Source organism: Balaenoptera ricei, chromosome 17 (genome assembly GCF_028023285.1).
Source record: "Balaenoptera ricei isolate mBalRic1 chromosome 17, mBalRic1.hap2, whole genome shotgun sequence".
Classification (NCBI taxonomy): domain Eukaryota; kingdom Metazoa; phylum Chordata; class Mammalia; order Artiodactyla; family Balaenopteridae; genus Balaenoptera; species Balaenoptera ricei.
Window position 1 is genome coordinate 66,576,624 of NC_082655.1, and position 18,743 is coordinate 66,595,366.

At 37.1% G+C, this 18,743-nt stretch overlaps 1 protein-coding gene across 5 annotated transcripts in view; it reads left to right on the forward strand.

Moving 5' to 3' along the window:
- The window catches only part of EYA1 (EYA transcriptional coactivator and phosphatase 1), a 325,108-nt gene that overhangs the window by 174,709 nt on the left and 131,656 nt on the right, over window positions 1-18,743 (forward strand). The window lies entirely within an intron of this gene.

An 18,743-nucleotide genomic window follows, 5' to 3' on the forward strand; every position in this document is an offset into this window, starting at 1 on the left:
GCCTATTGAAATATTCCTTCTTCACAGATGATATTTTTGCTTATTTATTCCTTACTAAGCCTTAGGACCTTGATGAACTTAGAACATAAGTTTCACTAGAAGTTTGATGAATTATCTACATTAGAATTCCATCCATAAACAAAACCCTTAACCATCATTTTTCAATCACCATGATGATCTTTTATCATAGTTCTTAAAAACAACAAAAAAACTTCCAAATGCCATAAAATAGTTTGGTGCAATATTCCAGTATGTGTGAGGGAAGCCTTTTGAAACTGATAATGATATGAAATTTCTGGTAATGGATACAATATAAAATCAGTTGTTTCTGGTAGGAGATAACTTTTACAGCCTCAGTGATTGTTCTTACATGTAAGTAGTCTGTATTTTCCTTTTTGAGTAAGTACCTTCATTTATGGAAAATGGTCCCTGTCAAAAGTAGAAACTTTGCTGACCTAGCAAAAAAAAAATCTCTGAAAAAGGTTCCTTAACCTGGGAAGCTCTTTTCTGCCCATTTCGATAGGCAATCAAAAAGAAACTTCAGTTATGTATAGGAAAGTCATTCTAGCGTTTAGGAAGATTCTATAGAGCAGATAAAATAAAAGCCAGCAGTCCTTTTTTTCTCTCCTTTGGAATTTGGCTTCAGGTGTGAGCGTGGCAGCTGCTGCAGTGTAGACTGGACTGGGTGTGTGCACAGACACACAGACCACTGCAGGGCCCTGGACCGGTAGGCCCCATGCCAGTGTCAGCGTGCAGGGCGGCCGCTGAGGGCAGCATCAGGGGACCAGAGGTGGAAACCTGTAACAGTCATTCTCATCACTGTGAAGTCCAAATAAGACAATCATTTAAAGTAACTTAAAAAAAAAAGAAGCTTTAAGTATGTTAAATTGCTTTGATTTATAGAATAGACCAATACATATTGGTAGGAGTAATTATGAAATGATGAGTTAATTTTCTTATATATGAAGAAATGAAATAGGGGTAAGATGTTTTCATTTTGTCATCGTTTTACTGGCAAATCATCTCCTACAAAAGAAGAACCAGGCAATATTGAAACAGAGTATGTATTGGAGACTGCCCCCTTGGATGGCTTTGTGTGAATGATGCGTGGTTTGCTTTTTAAGGGCATGTGAAATGATACTATTTCTGAATATTTATATTTCATAGCTTGATGTCATGTTTGTATTCAGTAATATGTACTTGATCAGATTTTTGCATAACTAAAGTAAATCCAAAGTAAGAAAATGTTTTAGATAACTGTGTAATCTGCTGAACCATCAATTTGGAAAATACTTAGAAATTATTTCTCTCCTAAAAAAAACAACAACCTTATCTTATGGCTTAGAAACGGATTTTTTTAGACCTATTTCAGACAGGTACCCAGTTACTCACATCACTCTGTTTTCAGGCATTCTTCACTGGTATACTTTGCAAAGGTTATGGTAGTTAGAAAGCGAAATGAGAAGATATCGGTATAAATTATCCAAAGAATACATGAAATTCTAGTCAGTCGACTGGGGCATCAGTTTTACTTTAGTGTACAGTTTGAAAACATGGACCCAAACTTTCTTCACCATCTATGCTACATGTCTGTTCGGATGCAAACGATATCAGAAAGTTCTGGGTTATTATTAAGTTTGTGAATCAATTTATCGTGCTACTTACATGTTCCATGAGGCATTTGTGTCTTTTCTCTTAGTCACCACTAGAGGAGTTCAGCTTAAAAATTAGTGACTTCACAGTGGCTGACAAGCTTTCCTGGAATAGAATCATTATAGATTTTCCTATTCCTTCTTTGAAATCTTATTTATTTTGAAACCAGCAGTATTTACCAATGAATTAGAGGAATGAAAAAAACAAGAAATCCCTTAACTTTTCAAAGAGTGTTTAAAATATCAATCACCTCCCCTAAGTCCATAACAAGTATTTCTAGCTATCCCCGCCATGATGGATGTGTAAGTGACTTTATTGCAGTCTGGCTGCAATGAGTCTCCTTAATTAGGTCAACAAAACTTCCATTGAGTTTACATAGTTGTTGGCCCTTCACCCACTTAGATAGGTTGTCTTCTCTCACCAGAGCCATTTTTTATTTCCTGCAACCACTTGTTCCTATCATGAGGCTAAGAAAACATGAAAATCTCCTGTATCAAAAACCATAACTTCATCTGAAGAACAAACAAGAAGGGAATAGAGTGGAGAGGCAGAGAATATTAAGTTTCTTCTTCAGTTGGCTGCCAAATTATCATAAGACTCGGTGTTTGTAGGTTCTGTCCTCACAGGCTAGTGCCTATTTTCATGGTTCATCTAAGGGATAAAGACAGAAAGACACTGAGCTGCAGCCTCAAACATTGTGCTTTTCTCCTTCCTAGTTGAAATGTTCTTTAGTGAGATTCGTTGTTTGAATGTTTCAGATTTCAAAAGTTTCAACCCTTCATATATTCTATTCCAACCTCTCTGTGAATTGTTATTGTTGCAGTGAACTGTGGGTTTCACCCAGTTTATAAATCTTTGAACTAGAAAACATAAAGAGGCAAAAGTACAAAATAGCATAAATGAATGCTTGACTTGCATTCAGAAAAGCACTGTGAGAAGTGATATGTTTCCAGATGAGTTAATAAATATTTTAGATTACTGTTCACCAATTAAAGCTTGACCTGGAGAGACTGATGGAATGGTTATGGAAACATCAGTGGTGGCTTTTCTTTTAACTGTTTTCTTCTAGTCTTTTCGTCTTCCGGGACAGAATGGAAGAGGAATTTCTTATTAGATTATTAAAACATAATTTTTAAGACATAGGCTTTTGGGTGGTGATACTCCTATTAGATAAATATGAGTGTCGGACCTGAGAGGATTTCCAGTGTTAGGTATATGTTCCGGCCTCTCTTTGGTAGAGGCTGTGTGTTGACGTTTGTATTGTGTAAGTGTGAGCTGTAGTTGGGAAACGTTTCTTCAGAAGGACCTAGGGCTCTAGCAGTAAAAGGATTTTTATTTACGTACCTAATTAAGGCCTTGTTTGCAAAGCAGTGATTCTTTCCATCTTTGTTTTTTCTGGTTGTCTTAAATCCACGGGAGCATAAGATTGGTCAGTTCATATATTGCTAGTGTGAGTGTTTATTTTTGGTTGTCTGGGGGTGAGGAGTGGCAAAGGGCAAAAAAGAGGTGTGAGCAAGCAGAGCTAAAAGCTCTCATTCTCAGTTTTCTTGACTGTAAATTTAGAGGCAAACTCAAGAAGAGGCTAAACTTGTCTTAGAGCAGAGGAATTTGTCTTGAAGTGACATAAAACCAGATGCAGTTGGAATCTTCACTACAAATAGGGTTTCAGGAATTCTGATGGTAATTCAAATAGTAATTTTGAATTGGTATATCAGATTTCCCAGATGATAAGAGATGCAATCTTGGATTAGGTGGCTAAATTTTCTGCATTTTAAGACTGATTTAGTTGTGTATTTCATATGTTAGGCTGATAGGTTAATTCAATTTTACAAATTTCTATTATCAGAAGTTATTTTAAAGTTGCTTTATCCTTTCTACAAAGCTTAGAATGCAAACAAATTGTCAATATCTTGAATTTGTTTTCCTCACTGTAATTTTAATTTTGTAAAATACAGTTATATCCAACTAGAGTATTTTTAAGAACTCTTACTTATGAAAAATATGTAAACTGGAGTGAATGTGTATAACATTATGGTTTGAGGCTACATCTTAAAAGCTATATTTATATATTTGTGGTCAAATTTTCTGTTGTCAGTAGAAAAAACGGTAATCTAATTTTATTGTTGTTTACATTCTGCACATGATTTAGTTTCTGGAAGAGGAAGGGACATTGTGAGTAAAGGAGTTTCTAAGTGACATTTTTAGAGTCTGTCTGTAGCCACAGAATTGGCTTCTTTTAAATTGTTCTTTAGCAAAAACTGTGAAAGGATGAAAAAAATAATTTGTTAAGATTTAATATTTGCGTATACAGTGTATGAGAATAATTTTCACATGCTTGTTGGTAGTTAATGAAAATAATAGCTAATTTTTAAGAATAACTTATTATTAGTCACTAAGCTGACCATTCTCTATGATTCATTTCATTAGTCTTCAGAAAATCCTTTGAGGTCACCAACATAGTGGTTGAGACACTGGGTTTGAATCCCAGCTCCGTTTGCTGGCTGTGTGAGCTCAGGCGCGTTAACTTCTGTGTGGCTTAGTCTCCTCATCTGTACAGTGGGCATAACAGCAGGTCTTACATCAGGCTTGCTGTGAGGATGATATGTGAAACTTGTAACACACTGGGAACTTACTAAGTGCTCTATGAATTTCTAGACCATATGTAAACAATAGCCCCTTCTAGAGTACCATTATTGTTTCACGTACAAGAAAACTGAGTCTTGGAAAGTTAAATGCCAAGTTGAAAGACACATGATTTGTAATTGGTACCACTGGTATCTGATCTGGTATTTGAATCAAGTTCTGTTCGAGTCCAGAGCCTGGGTTTTCAAATCACTGTGTCACTCTAGGGAGAGAATACATGATTCCACCATCTGCCAATACCTTTTCTAATACCTTCGTACTAAACATCGGTACCTCCACTGTCCTCATGACTGGAGAACGCTATTCTCTAGCAAACAGCAGAGCTGTAAAAGGACCAATGGCAAAGGCTTTGATGACAAAAGGACTTCATTATAAGGACAACTCCCCAGGGTAGTCATACCCTGGTTTTTAAGTTCTTTTGTGCACGAGTGTGTGAGATTTCTTCCTTGTGTCGTGCGCACATAGCATATTGCATCAATAGGTTAACTTCTAGGGGATTGTCTCTTACTAGTTTTCATTTTCAAAGCTTTAGACTTAATTATAATTCCACCAGCCGTCCATCTATGTTAAGCCTCTCTGGGATCAAACGGAGTTGGGAAGTCATCTCTGCTTTTCATTATAATAGTCATTATTATATGCACATTTGGATTGAAGCAGTATTACTGTGAAATTTTAAAAGTGGTTGCAGTTTTGCTACTGCTCAGAGTAAGTCTTTTTGGCCTCAGAAAATATTTTGAAGTGGGTGATAAATTTGGTCACATTTCTCTTGACTTTAAGAGCCAGGTTATAGTAACCAAGCAGAACTCAAAGAAGAAGCTTAAATGGCATTTGTTGGGGGTTCCATAGGAAGAGCAGTTACCAAAGCCATGAGTTGGGAACATGCGTGCTACATTCTAGGAACAGGAGGAGAGAGAATGACAGGGAGTGGAAGAGGTGAAGTGGGAAAAATAAAGGGGTGGCATGTGTAGGGCTTGCAGGTTGGCAGACATACTCTAGCCAATTATATATCACTAACTGTATGTTTCATAGTAAGAATAGGAACTCTAATACTGCCTGAAACCAGGCTCAGAGTTTCTAGATGGCCAGGCTTCTTGATAAACTAATGACTCGATGTAGACAGTTTTCATCTACTCCCAATATCTAATAGTTCAGAGAATTACAGCTCTGGGGTACCTCTCCCCTAGCTGGGCCAGAACTTTCATTGGAACAGAAATATGTATAACTTCTTAAGGACATCCTATCTCTGGGAGAAACTTTGGTTTCCCCCAGAGGGATGTGCAAACCTTTAGTGAGTGCTAGTATTTAGGCCAATCCTTATCCCTTTGGTCATGAATTCCCTGGTTTAAGTAATTCCTAATTTCTTAGGATGCCCAAGGATGTTTTGGGGTGAGCAGTATATAGATAAAAGTGGTGTGTATGTGTGTATGTGCACACACGTGTGCACGCATGTGTGCATGCTTATTCTCACCTTGCTTACTTGGAATAAGGTCCAAGAATAATTCATTCTCTTCTTTTTGCCTCCAAACTTACAATAAAATAGAAAGAATATATACATAATTGCAAATTTTCTATTTTTCCCTTTTCACTTTGGGTAGGAAAAAGTCATCTGTCACATAGCCATCCTCAAAGACCGCTAAATATTGCCTTTACTAAAAGAGAACATAAATTTTGAGAAGCTAGCCAAGGATTTACGTTAAGCTTTAAGACGCCCAAGTAGTTTATAACTAACAGCTTACTATGATTATGTACAAGGTAGTTTGCTGGTTTTGCAGGTTTTTCAGTTCTATTTCATGCCTCCAGTATCCCATTACACTGAAAAAGGTGGGTGAACTCTACCAAACACATTCCAAGGATGTATTTTAAAGTGCTCCCTGTAATACACAACAGAGACATTTTTTTCTTTCATAAAATTAATCTAAATCAAAATCTGAAATATTTCCCTGTTTTATCACTGCATCTATTACTGATAAGGGGAATTTTGTGTGGGGAGAATATTCTTTTAGCAAAATAAGCACTATGAGCTGAATAGACTGAGTTCTTACTATCTGTTTAAGCGTCTTGTATTCCCTCCACCTACCTTATTTTATTTTGTCCTAAAAAAAGTTAGGGTAGCTTTTCTGTGCCTCATTTTAAAGAGTTGAAGTGATTAGTCTATGCTTCCACAGCATATTATCTGTGTTGGAAAAGAGATTCAAAGGCATATCAGGCTAATTTTAAAGCCTGCATCCTTTACACTCAAAAAAAAGGACTTCCTAATAGCCTAAAAACTTAGCACTTACTGAAATACTTAACCTGCCTTAAGAAGTTTTTATGTTACTTTATCTAAGATTATTACCCGTTGAAGGAACTACAGCTTCCATTTATATGTGTATTTCACCTAGTAGAGGCTCAAGGGTCCCTAAGGCAGGGATAAGTCTATTCACTATCGTGTCCTTAGCAGCTGGCAGAAGGCTTGGCACTGATTAAACAGTCAACAAATATTTGTTATTGCGTATTACTAAGTAAATAATGCAGGTGAATGATTCCAAGAGAAGGCTCACTAATTTTATTTACAAAGCATTAACAGGTTCAATAAGTAGCTAAAGCCCATTTTGCAAATTTTTGAAAATGATCATTGCACAGACCAATTCCTACAGTAGCCATAGGCCGTCCGTCCAGAGAACATCCGCAGTCAACATTGCTGCTGAGTTTGAATTTGCTCCATAGTAACTGACTTGCATTTGATATGTACTAATTAACTGTTTCATAAATGGAAACTTCAACTTGGACTCAGTATTATTTAGCAACGATGAATTAACTTTCACATAGTCCAAGAAACAGCTGAATGATAAAAAGATCAAGCAGTTAGCACACTTAGGTTTAGTATCCTTACATAGATGGTAAGGAGTCATGATTGGAGGTCAACATTTTTAAGGTGGGGAAAAATTGCAGGAGCAAGGATGTATACACACTGTAGTGAAAAGAATATGCATATCATATAAGAATATATATCGTACTATATATCCACTATTTCCTTGTTAATTCAAGGAATAGTTATTAAGTGATTGTGTCTAGAAATTTACCGAATACCATTCTTGCCAAGGAGAAGTTCATGGTCTACTGTGATTTGCAGACCAATAATCAGATGACCACCATACTTGATGCTCAGGGCTGTATTCTCCAGAGGAGGAGGGACGCCTAATCATGACTGAGGTGATCGAGGGATAGTTTCTGCACACTGGTAACGCTTGAACTGAATCTTGAAGGAGAGGTAGAAAACCACTGGATGCCAAGCCAGAAAGGCAGAAAGGGAGGCCATGGATTATTCAGCTGTAGCAAAGCCATCCCTAATCCCGGGGGCTGTGTGTGTGTGTGTGTGTGTGTGTGTGTGTGTGTGGTGAGAGACATGGCAGACAGATGATGAACGGCCTTATGTACCAGGTTCAGGAGTTTGGATTCAATCCTGAAGGAACTGGGTGACCTGAAGGCTTGCAAACAGGAGAGTGATGTGATAGAGTCTGTGTCTTGGAAATACACTTAGGAGGTAGTACTTTGAAACTCTATTCAACAGGTGGTAGGTGGGGAGAAAAGACTCCAGGTGAGAAGTTATGAGGGCATTTTTGTCTAAAATCATGTACTTATTTATATATTTTCATTTCTTTCAGCACAAACTTCTATCTGATACTTGCCTTAAGGAAAGCAGAGAATGGATAATATTAAAAATATATCAGAGCAGTATTGCATGATCGTGAGAGGGTGGATTTTGCCATCAGGCTAACCTGGGCTTTAAAAATGTCAGTTTAGCTATTTACTAACTATGTAACTGACATGTGGGTTTTGAGAGACACCAGAGCAGGGGGTTGGGGGTAGTCCCGGAAGCCAGCATACTAGCCCTGCCCTTACCAGTTAGCAAGTGTGATGCCCTTTATCTCTGCTTCCTGGTCTGTAAAATGAAGAGAATAATAGTACTGACCTGTAGGGGTGTGAGGATAGTTAAATGAGTGGGTAAAGCACTTACAACAGTCTGAATCCTAGGAAATACTTAATATCCATTGGCTGTTTTTGTTGTTATTGTTATTATCATATATGATCTCTGAGCCTCTGCTTTCCCCACTGTAAAATGGGGGTTGCACCTTTATCACTGGGTATATGTCACCTAGTAGAGGCTCAAGGTTCTTTAAAGGCAGGGACAGACCTAAAATGCTAAGCACGGTCACTGCCATACTACACGCTCAAAGAATAGCAGCTATTATTAAAGCATAATACATGTTATATATTTTTAAGCAAACATATCCACTGGGACTGGCTACTGCAGTGTTTCCATGGAAAGAGAAGATGTTTCCTTCCCTTGTGAGATCTGCACATCTCTTAATAGCCTTTGCAGGTACTCCGAGTACCTGTGGTACTCAATAAATACTTTCTCAATTAATACACGGTGAGGGTAGGATTTAGGTCTGGGTGCTCCTGTGATTCGGTGAAGAATGGGAAAAGGTATGATCTGAGATGTAAATTTGGTAGGTTGATTACATTTTAGGCAAGTAAACCATTTTTCCAGATTGATATGATTGAGGTTATGAACCCAAGCCAGCTCATCTGCTTCCAATCTTCATACACTAGTTTATTTTACCATCCGCTAATTTGCAACATACAGTGATACACTTTTGTTCAATGCCCTGCTCTTCTGGGACTTTCCTATTACTGTGCCCTTCACTGATTGTTCAGATCTCCATCAGAGGAATGATTAAGGATGATAAAACCCTAATTGGACAACGTTTGATTTTTTCAGTCATTTCATAAAAGGTATGGTAATCAAAGAAATTTGAAACCTAATTGTGTGACCTTAGGCTAGTTTTTAAACATCTTTAAGCTGCAGTTTCCTCATCTTTCAAATGTGACAATTATAATAAATATCTCATGATGTTGCCACGAGAAGCAAATAAGCTATTGCTTGTAAAGTGCTTAGCACAATGCCTGGCATGTGGTAAATGCTCAATATATATAAGCTATTTTTAAAGTGACTACTGTTCCACATGAAAATTCTATGTAAATATTGCCTATGCCATAAATTGAGACTGTTATATTGCTAACTTAATTCTTAAAATTGGAACAACCTTTTCAGACCGTTGTGCCATGTTTCTGTACTTATAACACACTAAAAATGTTTAGATCCCACTTTGGCATCTAAATGTAGGTATCTGTTAAACGTCATCAAATAGCATATTTAAGATTTGTGTGTTTCATTATATATATTTTACTTAAAAGGACCATAAACAAATATGAATTCTAATGATATGAGCGCTGAAGTGTTTTGGGGAACTATATTATGTCTGCAGCTTATTTTTAATGCGTGTAGAATAAGATGGTTTTATGAGGAATAGATGTGGAAAAGTAAATAGATTAAAATGTTAATGGTGAAATCCTGGTGGTAGGTTTCTGGCTGTTCACTGTATAATTCTTTCAACTTTTCAGTATGTATGAAAATTTTTGTAATAAAATATTGGTGAAAAAAGTGAACCTCAGATACTTAGAGTGTCCTAGGAAGGAAACATTTATTTAGTTTTCACTGTGTACAAAGCACTCTGCCAGGTTCTAGCACATATACAATGAAGTACGACACTACGTCTGCCTTTAAAAGCTCACAGTCTGGTTGGGGGAGATAAGACTTTTTAAAAATTTTGGCAAAAACTGAAAGGTCGTGTTGTGTCAATTAAATTGTGAAGGCAGAGATTTCCAGTCTGTGGCTTAGAGATCCCCAGGAGTTGCAGAGCTAGTACTGAAAGTCAGCAAATACTGTGCAAAGAGCTCTGTCCGAAGGATGAGGAAATTAATAGGTCACATACATCTTTAACTCTTTTTCACATATGGACGTTCTGTTATGTTTATGAAAATATAAATTTTCGTGTCCGAAAATTCACAGTAGGTTTTTGTCATCAGGTACTTTCTCAATCAACAGATTAAAAATAGGCTATCATTTGGATTCTGAAATATTTTGGTGTTAGAAAGAGGGCCTCCTTCTCAAGAAGTTTAGAAGCCACTGATCCAAACAAAAGTGCTCTCAGAGTTCAGAGGAAAGAGCTCCTCAGCTTGCTGAGGTCTGGCCAGGCTTCAAGAAGGAGATGGAATCTGAGCTGAGTGTTTGGGAAATGGGTAGAATTTGAATAGGTTGAGAAGGGATGGAATGCATTCTAAATGAGGGACCAATACGAACAAAGGTAGGATCGTTTGGGAGACTGGGAGGAGACCAGTTGAGCTGAAGAGGAACTGATAGTAGATAAGGTTGGAAGGATCATCTAGAGCCAAACTAGGAGGTAGAGGACCCTGAATACTAGGCTAAGGAATTTGGACTTTATCCTGGAGCCAGTAGAGAAGCCACTGAATATTTTGAGTGAGGGATTGATATGGTGCAAGTGTTTTAGGTATGAATCTGGCAGCAATTTCAAGGATAGCTTGGATTGAGGGAGAGATGTGCAGCAAAATGGAGGCTCATCTGATCTGCCCAGATTTCGTGTGTTAGAAACCTGAGCTTGTGTGGCAAGAATGAGAATTACCAAAAAAAAAAAAAAAAAAAAAAAGAAAGTGAAATCGCAGGAGACATTTTAATGGAGCAGCCATCACTTACCAAGTATCATTTCTTTTACCAAAAAAAGTCAACTAGTCCAGACCGCTACATAAATCATTGCACGGCGCTACTCCAATATGCTATACTTCCTGTGAATAATGAGTTTTGAAACTGAATAACATTTCCTGTTGGCTATGTATACCCTTAAGTTCAAGTTTAGTCTATGTATGTTGATTTGGTTTTCATAAGGTTGTATTGCTATTTTGTAGAGTTAATATTTTTCTACTCTCTTAAGAAAAAGAGGATGACTTTAAATTTTTAGAGGAATAATAATCATATTCCAGATTATGATACCTCATTTTCCAAATGGGTATTAACCAAAGGTAGATATATACACTTTTAGATAAAGAAGAAAGAGTTGAATGGCTGCTTGTAATCTTTAATTTATTAATTCAATTATATGTCTAAAATAAGGTATATAAAATATATAAATTTAGGAATATTGCTATCTTGCACTTTCATATTTCATGTAATAATTTTATTCTCTTTACATGTGCGTTTGGTATCCCTTGATGCCACTTTTTGAGTCATTTGACACATTTTTTTAAAACATACATTTCCACTTTGGCCTCATGATTTGAGCAGTCATTAGATCTGTGAGTGATACTATCATTGAATCCAAACTATAACTTAATATTATGATCGTTATACTTTTGTCTTATAGGTTATTTGTCATCTGTACAGCATAATTGTATCTCTTTAAAGGGCTTTTTAAGGCTTACTTACAGTAATATCTAACATTTGTCTTGGGCTGATCATGCCCCACAAATTATTATTAAATCTTTGTGACTTATTTACCTCTCTTTTTACTGATACAGGAAGGGTTCTCTCTAAACATACAAAAATTCCAATGATTGATATTCCTTTATGCAAATGTATCTTCTCCAAAGAGTACTTTGCTCAAAATAACATGAGGGGCATGTGTCCTGTGAGAGGCTTTACAAGAACCTGCACATACATTGACAGAGTGATAATTTGAGAAGAATAAAATGTAATCTTCTGTTTGATCATACACAGTGTGTTTAATTGCCTTATGCAATATGCCTAGTGGTATGAAGTCAGTTGTAATCTGTTTTTTAAAGTCAGTTGTACATTTTTACCTTCATCCATTCCTTCAATGAATATTGTGTTCCAACTGTGTGTCAAGCATGGTGCCATGTTCTGCAGAGATATAAAAAGCTGGAGTTCCTATCATGAAGAAATTTATAATACATTCAAACGGATAAGACTGTGAAACGTAAAATGAGGTGGAGTAGGATATGTGCTCTAAATGAGGTACAAGCTCAAGGAAAAGAAGAATCACCCCTGAGTAGTAGGTCAGGCAAGACTTCACACAGCAGGTGGGACATTGGTTGATGGGAATTTGTAGAACATTTAATGTCAGAAGGAAAGGCACTAGCCATACTGTGGATTTGAGGAAGCATTACACATCCAGTAGACCAGTTTGGTTTAAATGTTGACTGTATATATGGACATGTGGTTCTTTTCCTGTAAAAGGGAGATAATAAGTGTCACATAGGAAAGTTAGGACAATTAGATGTGACCTTATATTTTGTAATATTCTTATATTCTTGTAAGTTACCGTTTGTTATACAAATGTAAAATGTGCATGGAAGAACAGGCAAGGAAAGGAAAAAATAAATGTATAAAAAGCTTGGTCTTAGAGTATAGAGGGCCTTATGAATATGATAAAGGAAATGGTAACTTAATCTGGGAGAAAATGGAGAGCCTGCTCTTAGACCTCAGAGCCGGGAGTGACTCGCCGAGTCTCGGCTAAGGAAAGATAAGTATCTCTGCTCAAAATAGAGTAGAGACTGAAAAGCAAATTGGTCAGCTTTTCCAAGAGAAGAGGTATAAGGTAATTAGGTTAGTGGCTGTGAAATTAGGGGGGGGGGAAATGGTTGTAAAGTTTGGAATGGTAGAAATGATAGACTTGGCAATGGAGTGTGAGGAAAGAGTTGCTGGGAGGAATCAGGGTGAAAAGAAAACTTTCAGTCTAGGTGGCATGACCATTACAAAGGGCTAGGATGAGGAGTTTGCATTTGAGCAGGTTGATTTGACCTTGATCCAGGCAAGGGCCTTGCATAATTGGGATGTGAGGGTTGGTCCCCGTGAAAAAGTTGTGCATGTGGATAGAGATTTGAGAGTTGTCTACATGAAGGAGATTTGTTTTAAATTGTGGAAAGACATGACTGTGAGGGACAATTTAGATAGATGAGGAGGTAGAATTATAGAACCACAGAGTAGGCAAAGGAAGACTTTCCAGAGAAAAAGACATATACAGGTTAAAAAAGGGAAACACTGCTGTGTTGTGTTGGTCAATGATGAGAAAAGTGTCAGAGGAAGACCCACGCCACAGAAGAATTAAGGAAAATCAGGATGGAAAAAAGTTTGCATCGGGCAGTTAGGAAAATCCTTTTAGTAAAATAGTAGCTATAAAGGAATGATACAAAGGATTAACGAGAGAGTAGATATTAAGGATTTGAAGGCAAATTTTCAGAAAACTTAGTGATGAAAGAAGGGAGAGAAGTAGATCATGCTTGAGAGAAGTTTTTTTAAAATCAGGGCAGACCTGCCTTATTTATTTATTGGATTTTTAAAAAAAATTTTTATTGGAGTATAGTTGATTTACAATGTTGTGTTAGTTTCAGGTGTACAGCAAAGTGACTCAGTTATACATATACATATATCCACTCTTTTTTAGATTCTTTTCCTGTATAGGTCATTACAGAATATTGAGTAGAGTTCCCTGTGCTATATAGTAGGTCCTTATTAGTTATCTATTTTATATATATGTCAATCTTAATCTCTTAATTTATCCCTCTCCCCTCTTTCCCCCTGGTAACCATAAGTTTGTTTTCTACATGTGTGACTCAATTTCTGGTTTGTAAATAAGTTCATTTTTACCCTTTTTTTAGATTCCACATATAAGCAATATCATATGATATTTGTCTTTCTCTTTCTGACTTACTTCACTCAGTATGACAATCTCTAGGTCCATCCATGTGGCTGCAAATGACATTATTTTGTTCCTTTTTAAGACTGAGTTATATTCCATTGTATATATATCCCACATCTTCTTTATCCATTCCTCTGTTGATGGACATTTAGGTTGCTTCCATGTCCTGGCTATTGTAAATAGTGCTGCTGCCTGTTTTTAAAATTAGGGGAAGTAGAAGGAAGTAGTCCCTCGAGATGGAACGATTGAAGGTGTTGAGACCAAACAATCAAATATTGGAGCATTGTTGCAAAGAAGGTATGGACGTGGCGCAAGAATAAAGGTGTAAAATTTAAACCCTGCTAGAGGAAAGAAAACCTCTATTGAGATTCATCAGTGGGAAAACGGGAAATGTTGCAGAAAGATCATTGAAAGATTTAATGCAGCTTCTACATTCTTTATAAAATAGTTGGTGAGGACATGTGCTAAAGAGGATGGGGAATAAGGTGCAGTTTGGGGTTTTGAGTAAAGTAGAAAAGACTTGATGGAAACTTTCAGGCAGAAGAAATGGAAAGGTGGGATTGTCAAGCAACAGGATGACTCAAAAGAATACAGAAAGCATACATTTCAGTGGATTCAGTTAGCGGGTGAATTGTGGTCTCCTCTCCTATGCTCAACCAGCCAGAACAGAGCCAAAGAGTGAACAGCAAGAGATGGCCAATCCCGAGAATGGAGCTTGGCAAAAAAGATGCTTGGGAAAAATGAGGTGACACGGGGGATTCTAGGGCGGGAGTTCTGGGTTCCAGACTGGGCTGGTGTGGTTGGAGTGGGAGAATGGATAGGGGTTTAGAAAGACGGGGTATTCTGAGGAGAATTAAGAGCTAGTCCAGCAGAAGTGAGCAAATGAAAAAGGTAAAAGGTGGTGTTATTTAGAGGCAGTGCAGTCCTAGGAAGTGGTGTAGCTGAGGTATTTAATCACCAAAGTGGAATGAAAGTAAATCTCATTGAAATAGAAGAGAGAAAGGAATCATAAAGAGTAGCAGAGGGATAGTGAACAGAGTTTGTAAAGTCCTGGAGCATTGAAGTAGGAAACAAAATAGAGAGGAAGACCAAGCATGTGCCAAGCAAAGGCAAACTGTACTGTCACAGTTAGAAGAAAAGTTATGAGATGAGCTTAGATACTACCTGGGGAGGATCTACGGCTTACCCAGGCTGGTGCCTTTGCTGCAATCCTGGGCAAATTCTTAACACAGAGGCCGGCTCCCAGACCATCAGGCACAGCTGTCCTCTGGGGGAGAACGTGCTTTAACTGCCCTCTTAATTTATAGTGAGAAATAGAACTAATCAAATGGACTGGGTACTTATCTCCTCCGATCAGCCTATCATCTTCCTGGAGATTATGTGACCGCAACATTCAGATTATAATGAGAAGTTGCTTGATGAGCAAGGAATCATGGTATGATGGGTTAGTTGGATGATCTTTATAGCTAAAGTCCCCAAGCTCCAATGATCTGATAGCTCTGTCTCCAGTTAAATTTATGGTGAACAAAGACAGGGTTCTCTTTTCCATGGGCCACTAAGCAGTGCTGGAGAGAAATGCCCACATTTTCTCCTGGAATCCTCTATCACAATTGCCATGTTCACCATCCTCCCACTAGCCTGTTTCTTCAGAAAGATTGTAATGACTGAGGTATATGTTTTTTTTTTTTTTAATTTTAATACAATTTTTAAAGGTTACTTTCCATTTACAGTTATTACAAAATATTGGCTATATTCCTCATGTTGCACAATACATCCTTGAGCCTATCTTATACCCAGTTGTTTGTATCTCCCACTTACCCACTCCTTTATTGCCCCTGCCCCCCCCCCCCACACTGGTACCCACTAGTTTGTTCTCTATATCTGTAAGTCTGCTTCTTTTTTGATATATTCACTAGTTTGTTGTATTTTTTAGATTCCATATATAAGTGATATAGTATTTGTCTTTCTCCAACTTATTTCACTTAGCATAATGTCCTCCAAGTCCATCCATGTTGCTGCAAATGGCAAAATTTTATTCTTTTTTATGACTGGGTAACATTCTATTGTGTGTGTGTGTGTGTGTGTGTGTGTATATATATATATATATATATATATATATATATATCTCACACCTTCTTTATCCATTCATCCATTGATGGACTCTTAGGTTACTTCCATATCTTGGCAATTATAAATAATGCTGCTGTGAACATTGGGGTGCATGATCTTTTCAAATTAGTGTTTTCGTTTTTTTCGGGTACATACCCAGGAGTGGAATTGCTGGATCATATGGTAGTTCTATTTTTAGTGTTTTGAGAAACCTCCATACTGTTTTCCACAGTGGCTGCACCAATTTATATTCCCACCAACAGTCTACTAGGGTTCCCTTTTCTCTACATCTTCTCCAACGTTTGTTATTTGTGTTCTTTTTGATGATAGCCATTCTGACAGGTGTGAGGTGATACCTCATTGTGGTTTTGACTTGCATTTCCCTGATGATTAACGATGTTGAGCATGTTTTCATGTGCTTGTTGGTCGTCTGCATTTCCTCTTTGGAAGAATGTCTAGTTCTTCTGACCATTTTTTTAAATTGAAATATAGTTGATTTACTATGTTGTGTTAGTTTCTGCTGTACAGAAAAGTGATTCAGTTATACATATATACGTATTCTTTGTCATATTCTTTTCCCTTATGGTTTATTACAGGATATTGAATATAGTACCTTGTGCTATACAGTAGGACCTTGTTGTTTATCTATTTTATATATATAGTAGGAAGTGAATGGACCTAGAGTCTGTCATACAGAGTGAAGTAAGAAAGAGAAAAACAAATACCGTATGCTAATGCACATATATGGAATCCAAAAAAACAGTACTGATGAACCTAATAGCAGGGCGGGAATAAAGACACAGATGTAGAGAATGGACTTGAGGACACAATGGGGGAAGGGGAAGCTGGGATGAAGTGAGAGAGTAGCACTGATATATACACACTACCAAATGTAAAATCGATGGCTAGTGGGAAGCTGCTGCATAGCACAGGGAGATCAGCTGGATGCTTTGTGACGATCTAGAGGGGTGGGATAGAGAAGGTGGGAGGGAGGCTCAAGAGGGAGGGGATATGGGGATATATGTACACATATAGCTGATTCACTTTGTTGTACAGGAGAAACTAACACAACATTGTAAAGCAATTATACTCCAATAAAGATATAAAAATAAAAAAATAAACAAATGGTACCTAATTAAACTAAAAAGCTTTTGCACGCCAAAGGAAGCCATTGACAAAATGAAGACAACCTACTGAATGGGAGAAAATATTTGCAAATGATATGACCCATAAGGGATTAATATCCAACATATATAAACAGCTCATACAACTCAACATCAAAAAAACAAACAACCCAATTAAAAAATGGGCAGAAGAATTTGCAGCAACATGGATGGACCTAGAGATTATCATACTAAGTGAAGTAAGTCAGAAAGAGACAAATACCGTATGATATCACTTACATGTGGAATCTAAAATATGACACAAATGAACTTATTTACAAAACAAAAGCAGATTCACAGACATAGAAAACAAACTTATGGTTACCAAAGGGGAAAGGGAGATGGAGGAGAGGGATAAATTAGGACTCTGGGATTAGCAGATATGTTTACTTAATATAATCATGGTTTAGTCCTTCCTCTTGAGTTACCTCCAAGTTACCTTGATTTGATTTTGGCTGTCCTGAGGCAGTTGCCCTAATGGTTGATCTTAGACAACTCACTTAGCTTTAGATTCTTCTAATTTACTTTTCAAAGGGTGAGCTTAACTTTAATGTGAAGTTTGTAACAGATTCTGTCCCAGAAGAAACACTTTGATTTCTCATAATTACTTTAATAAAGACACTCTAATGATAGAGTAACTATAAAAACATGGCCTCTGGACCTAGCACAGTGCTGAATGATTTGTAAGCATTTATCTTTTGTAATCTTCTCGTGAGTATGTTATCCCCACTTATAGAGGAGGAACCTGAGGCACACAGAAGCTGAGTAATTTTTCCAGGTTCATACTGTTAATAGCAAAGCTACATTGAACTTCAACTGATAATTCCAAAGCTGGTGTTTAACTCTTTATTCCTTCCTTTATTCATTCATTCATTTATTTATTATATATTTTAACTCTATTCCCTATTGCTCCCTGGTACTATTCCCCAGGAGAAAGGCATTCAGGGTAGGTAGGTATAATACTGCTGCTACTAATGATGATGATAAATACAGTTTCAGTTCCTTACTTGTATCAGGTACTTTTCGTACGTTTTTATGGATCCTTATTGCATTTCTATAATATAGGTATTTTCTTTGCTTGTGATGAGAACTTTCAAGGTGCACCCTTCTAGCAACTTTCAAATATGCAGGACAATATTATTGACTGTAGCCCCCATGCTGTACATTACATCCCCATGGCTTGTTTATTTTATAACTGGAAGTTTGTACTTCTTGACCCCCTTCACCCATCTCACCCACCCCCAACACTCCTCTGGCGACCACCAATCTGTTCTTTGTATCTATGAGTGTTTGTTCTCTTTATGAGTTTTGCTTTGTTTGTTCGTTTATTTTGTTGATTCCACATATAAGTGAAATCGTATGGCATCTTTCTCTTCTGACTTGTTTCACTTAGCATAATACCCTCAAGGTCTATCCATGTCGTCACAAATGGAAAGATTTTATTTGTTTTATGGCTGAGTAGTATTCCACTATGTGTGTGTGTGTGTGTGTGTGTGTGTACACACACACACACACACACACACATATATGTCTGTATATATATATATATATATCACTGTAGATATTACTTTTAAAATATTTTATATGAGATAATTAAGGTTGAAGAGATCATATAACT